This window comes from Amblyomma maculatum, chromosome 3 (genome assembly GCF_055883805.1).
Source record: "Amblyomma maculatum isolate TAMU_Amacu chromosome 3, ASM5588380v1, whole genome shotgun sequence".
NCBI classification, from domain to species: domain Eukaryota; kingdom Metazoa; phylum Arthropoda; class Arachnida; order Ixodida; family Ixodidae; genus Amblyomma; species Amblyomma maculatum.
Genome location: NC_139346.1, coordinates 210,572,169 through 210,585,000, shown reverse-complemented (window position 1 = coordinate 210,585,000; position 12,832 = coordinate 210,572,169). Strand labels below are relative to the sequence as shown.

At 45.1% G+C, this 12,832-nt stretch overlaps 1 protein-coding gene across 1 annotated transcript in view; it reads left to right on the top strand.

Moving 5' to 3' along the window:
* The first annotated feature begins 3,121 nt into the window (after positions 1 to 3,121).
* Positions 3,122 to 12,832, top strand: part of LOC146197610 (uncharacterized) — a 34,168-nt gene continuing 24,457 nt past the window's right edge. Inside the window, exon 1 of the mRNA XM_084599517.1 lies at positions 3,122 to 4,021. The gene's annotated coding sequence lies outside the window, so the exon portion shown is untranslated. The remainder of the gene's footprint in view (positions 4,022 to 12,832) is intronic.

The window sequence follows — 12,832 nt, the reverse complement described above, 5'->3', positions numbered from 1 at the left end:
CCTGAAGCAACACTCGTCCAATATACCCTTTATTCATCCAGTGACACGATCGACAGCACACACGCGCGCTGCCATGTAGGTCAGATACACTATGCTCACGCGTAAACATTTCGAGACAGGCACAAAGCGCGTGCCTGTCTAATATTTTTTCCTCGGGTCTCGCCGTCCCAGGTTCCATCCCAGTGCTTTTACGTCAGACAGCGCCTAAAGTATTTCGTCACTGCACCGGCATTCGTTGCAGAAAAGAATTCAGCTGTCTTCCGAAAAATCGTATGCACGAGTACCCAACCGGATGCTCCGAACTAACTTGGCTGCCAGTGATCGCATCTGCAAGGCGCATATCTTAGCCGGCCTGTTTTTCACCTAATGAAGCAAGACCGTGGCGATTTGGTTGCTGCAGAGCCCGTTTCTCCGGCTTCGTAAGTCAGCGCCGAAGCCTGTTTCCACGCCCGTTGCAACGCTTACAGGTGTACGCAGTACTTCGAGCCTCACACCAAACAGTTGCGCGGATTTTCTCAGATGCTTTCGCATACCAAAGGGTAACAGCGCATGGAAATGAAAACGACGTCATCTGTCTAGTGAGGATGCTGCCTATACAATGAGATATAAAATCTACGGTATAATGATATCCATGAAGGTTAATGCCAGGGGGCCAATACATGTACTACATATACATGTACTACTACAATTACATCTACTCCAGCTTGTTTGGCGGCATATTCGTGTAAGTCACTGATATATAAAGAAAATTTTCGTGAGTTCTCCTTTGTATTCTTCTGTCATCGCAGCACTTGGTCTGTTAGATATACGTTGTTGTTCTCTAATGACTACGACCCCGTGGGCCGTCGTTGGAGGTGAAACGGGAGCTGGCGGCGACCTGTAACTCGCAGGAAGGCGATGACATGCTGACTTATCGATGCGCTGCTCCTCGGAGCTTCCGCTGTTTCCTCTCGGAAAGGTGGCGGACTCGGTATACGGCCAACAAATAGGGAGTTTTCGCCCAACCTGTTTCCCATGTGTAGCTCATAACCTTAGACTTAAGCTACACCTACATGGGCCTGGAAGTGAGGAGAAGGAGGAGGAGGAGGAGGAGGAGTGGGGGGAGGGAGGCAGGTGTACGCGCAGTAAGCAGCCCGATGGTCCGGTACACGTCCATGCTATAGAACACCTCCCTCCGACCAGCTAAAATTCGTTAATAAAGACGCCTCGCTATACGGCATCGCGACACGCTGTGTCGTTCGGTTACTCTCACTTCCAAGTCATACAGGGTGCCCCGGCTAAATTTAGCCAAGGGTTAAAAAAGTAAGACATTTGAGGTAGCTCAGAGCTACCCTTATCATAGAGCTGCCAGTCTTCCGGTCTTTTCAGGTAATTTATGTTTTGCAATTAATTAACTAGTAAGTAAGATAATTTGTCTAATATACTAAATATTGACTTTATCCAATACATGTCATTCAAAAAATTGGAGAGAACCTTCAGAAACCCCATTCGCTTTGAGAGAGGAACAGCTAACTGGCTGTTTAATAGCCAGTAGGCTTGATCACATGCAAAAATAATACACCAGGTTTCATGAGGCACGCCGTCCAGGCAAGTGCTTCGGATCAACTTGTACCAACCATGTCGAATTTTTTCATGTGGATCGCAGAACAACTACACGCATATTTTTTCTTTTCTTTTTGCGTTTCGCCACCGTAGATCGGGAGCCTCAGAGGCTAGGATGAATTCCATATACCGCTGGTTAGCGGCCAAACAAAGGCAGGGGGTGGCTTGGAGGAACGAAAGGCTGCAGTTGCTGAGGAGCGTGGCCTGTTACACGGCTAGATTTTTGTCTCTGTCTGCAACAGGCTGCGAATCCTGATTGCGTGCTACACAATTTATTTCCCCGGAAGAACTCGCTAATGATATCGCAGCGTGCCTCCGTTAGAGTTTCCGTTGTACGCATCCTGCTTGGCTTATCGCAGTTTAATGAACACCCGAAATGTTTCCCTTTCGCGCCTGTGTAGCTTTTACTACCGATATTGCATGATTGAACAGATTGGGTCAACCACGAAAGAAAAAAAAAATCGTGTGCCGTTTGTGAGCAAGAAGTGGCGTGATCTGGAGTATTTATTCAGTGTTGGTTAGCTGAAGCACCACGTGAAGTTTGTTAGATTTCCCCTCTTGGATAAAGCAGTCCCGAGAGAGTTTAGATTATTAGTTCCGTCCTCTCTGTCATTGTTCTTTAGGCCTACGTCTGATCTGGTTTTATGTTATTCCTACCCAAAAGAAAACATGCCCAAAACATACCCAAAAGAAAACAAAGGGCCCGAAACGAGTCGCATTTTCCGCAGAGATGTTAAGAGGCCCTCAGTGCGGAGCTACTCCACACAATACTTCCGCTTGCCAGTAAAAGTAATTGGGGTGCACATGACCGATGAACAGTAGAAGATGGTATAACGGCGTAAATGGCTGGTGACAGATGGAACAAACGAGTGACGTATACGGGCGTCCTTGTGTAGCGCGTCCGAATCGGCAAGCAGCGAAATGAGACATGTGCCTTCTTGGGAAGCAAATAAACATTCTCAGGCTGGAACCAACCGAAACACTGCTGATTATTTAGGAATACACTGTCCGAAAATTTTGTTGGCTTCTTTGGCGCTGAAACTGCCGATCATGGAACAAATTTTTAAGCTGAATTTAAAGACGCATGCTTCGCTTAACATTTTCGGGCTAATCTAATATATGTCAGGCTTTCGTGGTTTTCGAATAGAGTGATACCAAGGAACAACGAACAGTTTTACGTTGGTTCATGCCCTCATAGCAGTACCAACATACGAGAGAGTATACAGGAGAGAGTAGAAACAGCATACTGCATTATTGCGTCATTAAGGGGCGCTTGGATAAAGACGACGCGTCATTCGAAGATGAGGCGGATGTAGGCAATTTAAGCATACTGCCTTGAGCAAGGAGTCCCCTGAGGCTGCACAATATTGCTATCATAAGACTGCTTGTGCACCCGGCGGCTAAAAAGGGGGAACACTCGGCACTTGACATTTCTCGTCCCTCTCCGCATTTTGCCTTTCACGCGACGCTGCTGCTCCTCCTCCGTGCCCTGCATCCCTCGATCCGCGGTTCCCGCTCCCCTCTGCGGAGCCCGCAGCTCCGAAAAACACGCGGGATTCCCATCCCAAAGCTGCGCACGCGCAGTGGAGGCGGCTGAGTGCTCTCTCTCTCGCACAGACGATGCCGGGGAAAGAGCGCGCAACACCGCCGCACCGTGCCGTTGCCACCGCCAACGCAAATCCCGCCGCCAGTTCTTCGTCCGGCTTCCTTCTTCGCCTATGCGCGCGCGGGAAAATTCTGAGGGAGGAGCATCTAAGCGGTGTTAGCAGCACATTTCAGCGCCGTCTGCAAACCCAACTGGGAATGACGCGCCTTGCATCTAACCGTTCGTGAGGTCAGCGACGCCAAGCCTCGCGCACAGCGCTAGAAACGGGAGGGGTAAGGACGACGCTGCAGCAGACGACGAGAGCGCGGCAGGAAAAGACCAAGCCCGGCTCACGATGATCGGATCGCCAGGCCTAGATCGGTGACTTGGGCCGGCGTCTGCGTCGACATCGGAGCGCGCCGGTTCTACCCGTTCCCACGAAGGAAACGAGCCACCGCAGTTGTTCGTCAGTCACGCGCGTTCCACCGCAACCAGCAGACACCCAGCCGGCGCTCGCAGCTGCAGCGGCTCTTTCTTCGCTAACGAACCTCGGCGGCTGCGCAGTGCCAAGGCGAAGGCTCTTCTCTCTCCGGGAGTGTTGCCGCAATCGAAGTTCGCTGCCCGCGGCAGCGCCGAAGCATCCGACGGCGCTTGACAGACTGGATCACTGGTTAGAGCAACGCCTCTCCCGAGTAAAATCTGGATCTTTTGTGATGCCAGCTTGAAAAGGCTGCGATTTTGAGTCGGCCGTGGGATGTTCCGGCATTGCGAGCGATCTCCAGACGCCGTCGCCCAGCTTCGATGATTCCTGGTCCTGCAGTAGCGGGCTTCGCGGTAAGTGGCTCCCAATAGTGCCCTGATATGCTCGCGTTGATTTGATGCAAACTGTCGATTCTTATTTCGAGGAGAGTTTACATTCAACAAGCATCCACGATGTGTGACCTCCTCACGTTCATATATTCGCGTATATGTTGGAGCTACCTGAACTTGTATGAGCTTGCGTTACACATACTACAGTTGCAGAGGGAGTTAGCACCGAAGGAAAAATGAGTTTTTTCGGTACGTTCGCCGAGGAATAATTATGAGAAAAGAAAAACAGATGAAATGACTGCAAATAATAGTCGTTGAAAGAAAGCCTCAGGTGCTCTGTGCGGTAGAATATTCCTTCTGATTTATGCGTTGAATTTTATGCTTGAAACATACAATGGGCTGTTTGATATATGGCAGAGTAAACTGAACCGCTCTAAAACTGATACAAGCGAATAACATCTTTTTTCGTGGAATTCAGAAGTTCTCCCACTTCTGGTAAGTGCAGATATTCTCCATTACATCAATGGGAGACAAGGAGTTTGCATCATGTTACATTCCGTGCAATCCTTCTTCGTGTTCACTACATGTATACGTGAGGATCTTTTGTATTTGGCATTATTTGTCCCTGATGGTCGTAGACATAAACTTTGTGCAGCTGTTGTGTTCTTCATTGCCGCTGTATGCGACAGTTTACTGCACTTAAGCTCAGAATTCTAAACTACTCTGGTACAATGACGGAACGCTCACTCGTTCATAGATATTTGCCATACTATAGTCTTTTCAGCGTACAATGATAATTTTCCTGGAAAAGTCAGCGCATTTTATTGAGACAGCAAAGCTTGCCCACTGGACAAATATGAAACCAAAGAATGCCTGCCGCCGTGTGGGGCTCCTTTCCCCTCTCCCCATACACATCACCCCGCTTCATTAATGACATGTTACTCTTATACAACGAAAACAGTTCAACAATAGTCGTCGTAATGAAACTTACATAATGTCGTCTGCACAATATAATGAACAGGGAGTGTATTTCATAACCTTCTGTTTGCCACTTCCCATTTGATTTTGTCCGACGTCAGCATGAAGGAAGCGTAAGGCAACGAGCGGCCAGTAACTACAGGAGCGCGTCCCGCCGTCGGCGGAAGCCATCGCCACTTGCACCGGCTCACCACTTGCTGCGTCGTGCAGCCAATGCAAGTGCGGTCGCTAATGAGCCGATGGGGCGGTCGGTTTCCATGCGCAAACTCTTGAGGGCATGCCAGAAAGCCGAAACGATTTCACATGGAAAACGGAACCTTATAGAATACGGCCGCAGAACTACCTTATGTGGTGAGAAATGCAAGGGGTGTTAAAAATGATGCTTATTGATGCAGAAAAATAAATAAGCGCAGTAACAAAATAAAAACAAGCTTCCATTTAACTAGTATATTTTGTGCTTACTTATCCTCAAAAATTAAAAAAAAAAACATGACTAAACATGTTCAGACAGCAGGTGAGCGTTGTCCTGATTTAGATGCTTGCACTGAGACACTTCCTATGATGATGCTCCTAGCCGTATCATATCTGCCAAAGAAATATGACCTGAGAGGTCAATATTTGTGTTCCGTAATTTTTGCGTATCTTTCCTTCCTTATAAGCACTGTACTGCAAGTTATGAAGGAATTAATTATTTTTTATTCTTTATTCAGAGATTACCCCGCAGCGCTTAAAGGCGTTATAGCAGTGGGGTTACAGTATACAAAAGAAGGCATCTTCATTCACTCAGCACACTTACATTTCAGTTAAGCGATACCACTCTCTAATACATGTAATAGAAAAAAAAAAGAAATTATGAACGTAATTCTCTGGGAACGTCGATAAATTTCCTTTCATTTGAGAGTATATAACTGCGGCTAGGTTTTTGCACTATATGTACTAATTTTAGCGATGACTCTCCTTGAAAAAAATAAAGAAGCGCAGGCTGTGTTGTACGCAGTACAATGCCCATTTAGCGCAGAATGTTTTTTTCTGTAATGCCTGTCGGTGAAGATTCCTGCCTGCCGCCAGTTCTAAGAAGACTCAGAAGCAGCTGTAGCACAGGTCTTTGCCCCTACTGAGACGCGATTTTATATCCAAGTGATTCATGCGTTACAAATGTGAGGTGAAATTCTTGCAAGAATCGTGAACAAGGCGCCGCCTTAACGAAATGGCGAAAGTGTAGCTTTTGTCCCTGTACTGTTGTAACCCATTACCCTCTGTGCCATGAAAATGTCTCTAGTACAGCAAATATTTCAGTGCTTTTCCGCTGCACCAGTCCTCTCCGGGGTGCCTGTCACATTATGGAGGTCGCCGTAACTACACAGCGCGCTAGACATGAATACAGAATTAAAATTGATGGTTTACTCAGGCGCCGGCACACTAATAAGCGTTAAGTGCCTTCTACCCTAAATTACAACAGCCGCAGTTGGAGAAACAAAAAAGAGGAGTCTTCACATAAAACATGGTACGATCCGCTACCTTTTCGCTGTTAAAGTTGTGCCTGTCTGTTCTCCGTGGCGCACAATCATGCAGGAAACCACCATCTCTAAGTCCGAGAAATAACTATACGTTGAGCTCGAAAGAAGATGCAATGCTTGCGTTTCCGGCTCGCAGATGCTTCAGCACCGGAAATGTATACAGCCATCACAATTCGATGACAACACGGCAGTACTGGCTCAGGATGGGCTGCGAGTTTGCGTTCGCACTTGTCTTAAAGCGAACATACAGTACCGATCTGGCGCGAGCGAGAACTGACACAGAAGTACAAGCTGGCCAAAGCTCGAAGGATGAGTCTCGTTTCCCATTATCGCAAGAAAGACGCTTGTCGCTGGCATCGAACTAGTGGGGTAAGCCTAATCCTAGTCGTTGTCGTAGTCGTCGTCGTTATCATTATCATCATCAACCATCATGCCTGACCATGCTTGTCCGCTTAGCGCCTGGCACAATCGGGGAGTCGCTGAAACTCAGCAGCATCGCGAATTAAGACATTCACTGTCTTGAAGCTCGATGATAAAGAGGCCTCGTAGGGCCTTGTGTTTCTAGGTGGCATCTTCGGCTTCTAGAACGCGAGAGCTATTAGCCTTTTCTTATGAACCGCGCTAAGCCTTCCTGATTATTCATTTCAGCTGAGCGCAACTGTTCGGTCCATCAGAAACGGTGGACGGTCTGCAGGGCTCAAAATTCCCCTTTAGAAGCCTGGTTTGGTCATGCACGAAGCAGCAGCTAGAAGCCATTGTGCATGCCAACACGGCGAATCTCCCTGTAGCCCACGGCTTCGGAAGCAGCAGAATGGCATAAGAAGCTATGTATGAAACGGGATTGGTCGTACACAGTGCTGTTTTTCAAATCCTGTCTTCGAGAGGGAATGACTGGCTGCTTGTGTAGGCGTGGCAATTTGAAGTGAGCAAAGTGGTTAAATTGTACACAACTACGATTGAAGCCGTCAGGAATTTGCGAACTCTGTTCTCGCTTTTTCTTTCTTTCTCTTTCTTTGAATATTGGTAGGGGGATAGTGGGGAGGGGTGAGGAGGGCGTAAAGTTTGATATAACGGCCCACTTAACAGTTTATTTGAAGCTAAAGCAATCAACTTGCGTGTCACATCCTATTTCTTTCGATAAAGGCCCTTCACAGTGCCCATTTTATTAAATGGGGGTCCGTCTGGGTTGGAATGAAGTGCTTGCGGTAATATTATTGTTAGGTTCCTAAAGGTAACCGTAATAGCTAGGTAGTTTTTCTACTCGATTATATTTGGATTGATCGACAGGAAGAGGTTGGACACATAGCCTGAAGGCTGATGTTAGGCACAATGCAGATAGTACGAAGCTTCAGGAGAAAAAGGAAATGCAGTGTACATAAATCGTGTGAAATAAGCGACAAGTCATTGCCTATGTTACACGAGTTAGCGTAAAACAGACATATAAGCAACGTGCACATTTAACTCTGGAGCGATGTCCGCGCCACCAGTTGACAATTTGCACCCAGAGCGGGATGGTGCCCATAGAAATGAAACAAAGGGTTTCAAAGCGTTTTTATGATTTCACAGTGCACCAGTGATGCAGATCTGTCATGAAAAAAGCAGGAAACACCCTAGAACAGATTTAGAAACTATGAAACTTCATTTTGATGGCAATGTATTTTTTAAACAATGCGAAACGTGCGCGTGGGAGTCACTCCTTGGTGTGGGCACCTGTCCGGAGCATGATCCACAAAAAGAAAACATACGACTTTCCTCGTTTCACCGTTTACACATGTAGACAGCCATTCGTTCAAAGATGACGTGTGCTTTGGGGAAGACTTTGGTGATATCCAAAGTAATTTCGAAGCTGCCTTTTTAAAATGTTATAATCATCATTATCATCACCAGCCGGACTATATCCATTGCGGAGCGAAGGCCTCTCTCATATTTCTCCAATTAATCCGGCCCTGTGCTAGCTGCATCCACTTGACCCCTGTGAACTTCTTAACCTCATCCGCCCACCTAACTTTCTGCCTCCCCTTGCTATGCTTTCCTTCCCTTGGAATCCAATTTGTTACCCTAAGTGACCATCGGTCATTCTCTCCGCATTACAAGTCCTGCCCATGCCCCATTCTTCTTCCTTATTTCCACTAGAATGTCAGTAACTTGAGTTATTTCTCTGACTCACTCTGCACGCTTCCTATCTCTTAACGTTACCTCTACCATTTTTCGTTCCATAGCCCTCCGTGTTGTCCTCAACTTAAGTAGAATCCTTTTCGTTAGCATCTACGTTCCAGCCACATAGATGAGTACAGGTAAGATGCAACTGTTGTATACTTTTCTCTTGAGCGATACCGGTAAGCTGCTCGTCATTATCTGGGAGTGCTTACCAAATGCGCTCCATCCCAATCTTATTCTCCTGGTTATTTTCCTTTCATGGTTCGGATCTGCGGTTACTACCTGTTCTAAGTAGACATATTCGCCTGCTACTTCCAGCGCTTCACTACCTAACTTTAACTGCCCTTCCCTAGTCTTCTGCATATTGATTTGCAAGCCTACCTTTCTACGTTTCCTGTATAGGTCATAAATCATTCTTTGCAGTTCATCCTCTGAGTTACTTAGCAAGGCAATGCCATCAGCGAATTGAAGACTACTGGGATATTCTCCATTTACCCTTATCCCAAACTGCTCCCATTCCAAGTCTCTGAATACTTCTTCTAAGCAAGCTGTGAATAGTACTGGGGAGATCGTGTCTCCTTGCCTAACACCTTTCTTTAGAGGAATTTCGTTACTTTCTTTATGCAGAACTATGGCTGTTGTGTAGCCCCTATAGATATCTTCCAGTACTTTCACATACCGCTCGTCTACACCTTGATTTCGCAATGCCTGTATGACTTCCGAGGTTTCTACTGAGTGAAATGCTTTTTCGTAATCAATGAATGCTAAGTATAAGGGCTGGCCATATTCCGAGCATTTTTCTATCACCTGCTTGATGGTATGCATATGATAGGTGTATGTTAAGGAGGAGGACACATTTGTCCGAATAGCACAGACTTCTATTGAAGTCCAGCATACTATCACGTGCGCTACACTGGCCCAGTAGTAAGGTCGTTGAAACTAGCCTAGAATGTTCTACATGAAAAGCAGTACTCAAATGGCATGACAAGCGAGCAAAAATAAACTGCTCAATCCACTCGATAGTTGATGGGACATTCTTGTTACACTTTTTTTGTGTAATTTTCATCAAAGTGCATTTCTTGCTAACTTAGACAACTGTGAAAAGCGGACTTATTGTTACATGTTTGAGTATAATATCAAGTGTTTCCAAGTGTTTTCAACCCCTCGTCGAGCCTTTGTTAGGCTTTTTGCCTGAACCCCTATCATCTCTGCGATGTTCGGATAAAGATGTCTTGACTTAATTTGACTTGACCCTGATACCCTTTATCCTTAACCACGTGCCAAGAGAAACCTGTCAGACCCTTCCCGGCCGGATACCATTGAATTCAATCCAATTCAATTTGCCTGTATGAATAAACGATGAAAGGAAAAAGTTTCACATATGATTTGCATCTCGATAGGTCGCGTTCCCATCGGCCACTGGGTGACTCCCACGCGCACGTATCACGAAGTTTTAAAATAAATCTCCTTTGTAATGAGGCTTCATACTTTCACAAATGGGCGACATCGTAGGTACACTGTGAGATAATAATGGTTTAAGACTTTTCTGCACTTGTAATCCTATAGGGCGCCATGCCACTCGAGACTCAGAAGTTGTGTCCAGTGTCGCTGAACACAGCGCTGTCGGTGGATCAGCCGTGCACACAGCCTATACGGCGATTCATTTACCCATTTACATGCTTGTATTTTAAAAGCTGTAAGAGATACGTTTGTGCAGATTAGTTTTAGACAGCAGACATTACGTACGTGATAGAGCTTAATGATACAAATAGTAATTAACTGTAATTAACTAATCAACTCCTACTTTTATTTTCAGGGTCAATATTGCACTGTGAAATTTAAAGCTGTTAATAGCAAAAGTGAGCCAAATTCTAACATCTTCTTGATGAGTGTAGCGCGAAATATCAAATGGCGAAACAAGGCATAATAAAGCTCGTTGAGTTGGCTTTCCGTCAATGCACATTTATTAAATGGCGCCTGTCGCAATTCTTGAGCCCCAGATATGGACATATTTGTTATGTTTGGTAACGTTGGAGACGTTAACACTCCTCTGGCGAAGATATCACGCTTAACAATGTCATTGTATAACAAAACGATGCGTGAATGCATAACAACATTTCAAATGTGCATTTTTGACATTAGATACACACTGACATGACAGCTAAGAAACTTAAAAGCGGGCCTAACCTTGATGTTGGTAACCCTCAATATAACATTTCCATTAAGACCAAAAATTAAGCATTTGTTTAATTAATTGTAGTTAATAATCGACTAATCATAAAGCTCGATCAAGTACGCGGCGACTGCCTTGTTGTAAAACTTAGCTACACAGAGCGCACTGACCTATCTCTTGTAGTATTTGAAATACAGGTTTATAAACGGCTGAAAAAAAAAAAACGGTCTGCATTAATTACCATACTTAATGCGCATCAGTAAAATACCACTTGGCTTGGAAGCGATATTCTACAATGTTCAGTAGAGTGAAAAAGTTGGCGCCAAATATATTTGTATAAAATTCATGGCAATTATTTAAAGCGCCGTACGGGGCCTTCGATTCTATAGCTGCTTTCTTGAACTATCTCAAAGTTATTCAATACTTCCGTGCAGACAAGGATGCAGAAGCTGGGAGTTCGTTATGACACATATGAAGCAAGCCGACAGTCACCGATATCGAGTAGAGTACAGTGGTCTGTTCTTATTATTTTTATTTGGTGTAGAACAATGATACGATAATACTGTAATCAATTTATAACTGAAATATAATTGGCTCGAAGATAAAAAAAAAATCACAGGCCCGGTGGGACACGAACACGTGATGTCGGGTTCGAGATAAGTCCAAACCCCCCCCCCCCCCCCCCCCCCCCCCCCCCCCGGTGGCATGTATTTCATGTTCTTCTGTTTTCTAATAAATTATCTTTCAGCGGTAAGTTGACTACGCTAGTAGCTTTTCATTGATCAAACCCATAAATTGAAGGCCCAATATTAATATTATTTTATGCTTTCCTTGGTTTTGTTGAATGTTGGCTTCCTTCAACCATGGTTTCAAATTGTCATAAATGTCATACTAACTCTGGATACTAGTAAATTGTAACTTTTCAAAAATGAATATTACGACATTTTGGGAGAGTGTTGGTGCACTGCAACGCTCGCATGTTAGGAAAGTAGTTTGGACAAGTTTGTTATAACCTTTAATATCAGGAACTGAAAGAAACTTGTCCATAAAGGGCTTCTACAGAACTTTTTAATATGTGGCGGAATTAAAATTTAACATGTCGACTAATTTTAACGACGGCAAAGATGAATAAACTTGCCTTAAGAAAGTAACTATTCTAATAATCCATTCTTGCACAAGACCGAGTGACAGAAATTAAATACGTTCGTTTACTGAGGCATCTTTTTCCTAACGCCTCCCCATGTTATTACTATATAGAGTAACAGTTGCGTTGATTGTGCACAATAGCACGCGGACAAAGAAAAGGAGCTGTGAAGGATGAGCAGATCAGGGCATTCTCGTAACGTCAGTAATACGTGATGACCATTGGATGTGATGTGAACAGACGCGTCATACTTTATCTTTGATGCGAAATCGCTTTATTTCAGTACTTAATATGTTTCCTAGGTCGTGGCTGACTGTAAAAGCGTTCTCAATTGATATTTCACCATCGCAAGGGCTCCGAAGAAGTGCAGCCGTTTCAGCCGTGTACATATTACGTGGGACACTTTTTGAAGGTGCACATGTCTTGCACCTTTTGAGCTTTCTTCGTAGAAAAAAGAAAATGGAAGTAAATGTGCTTCTCCCGCAGAGTTTGAGGAACAGCTTGGTTTCGGCTGCAAACAAGAAAAAGAAAGAAAAACGAACTAGGGCGGTGTTTTTCTCGCCCGCGCTAAACCGGATTCGCAGAACTGAAGAAATGCGCCGTCTAAGCTATTCCGGATAGGAATAGTCGCGGATTAAAAAAGACAAATTGAAAAGAATGGGGTACAAAGTGCACTTTGTTCCGGTTGGGCAAGCGGCCAGCTGCGTTTTGTGAGCAGGCAAATATAACTGTCCCGCTTTCGTGGCGAGACCGAAGAGTGGTTCAAATCAGCACACTTGGTGAGATAAGGCGCTTCACCGATCAGGCGCTTCTAGATCTGCAAAGCCATGCTGCCGGAACAAGCTAATTGTTGAAGGCTAAATTAA